Source organism: Brassica oleracea, chromosome C9 (genome assembly GCF_000695525.1).
Source record: "Brassica oleracea var. oleracea cultivar TO1000 chromosome C9, BOL, whole genome shotgun sequence".
In the NCBI taxonomy this organism is placed as follows: Eukaryota; Viridiplantae; Streptophyta; class Magnoliopsida; order Brassicales; family Brassicaceae; genus Brassica; species Brassica oleracea.
Window position 1 is genome coordinate 38605557 of NC_027756.1, and position 220 is coordinate 38605776.

The following is a 220-nucleotide window of genomic DNA, read 5'->3' on the forward strand; positions in this document are numbered from 1 at the left end:
TATTTCACACGAGGCTATACTTTTCACACATATGAGTATGGTAGACAGCGGGCGACCAGTAACTATGGAATATGTGTGAAAGGGAAAACAGATTTCTACGAGATCTTGACGGAGACTATTGAAGTCGAATTCTCAGGGATATTGAAGCTAAAATGCGTCTTGTTCAAGTGTGAATGGTTTGACTCCGTCGTCAACAGAGGTGTTCGGTTTAACAAATTCG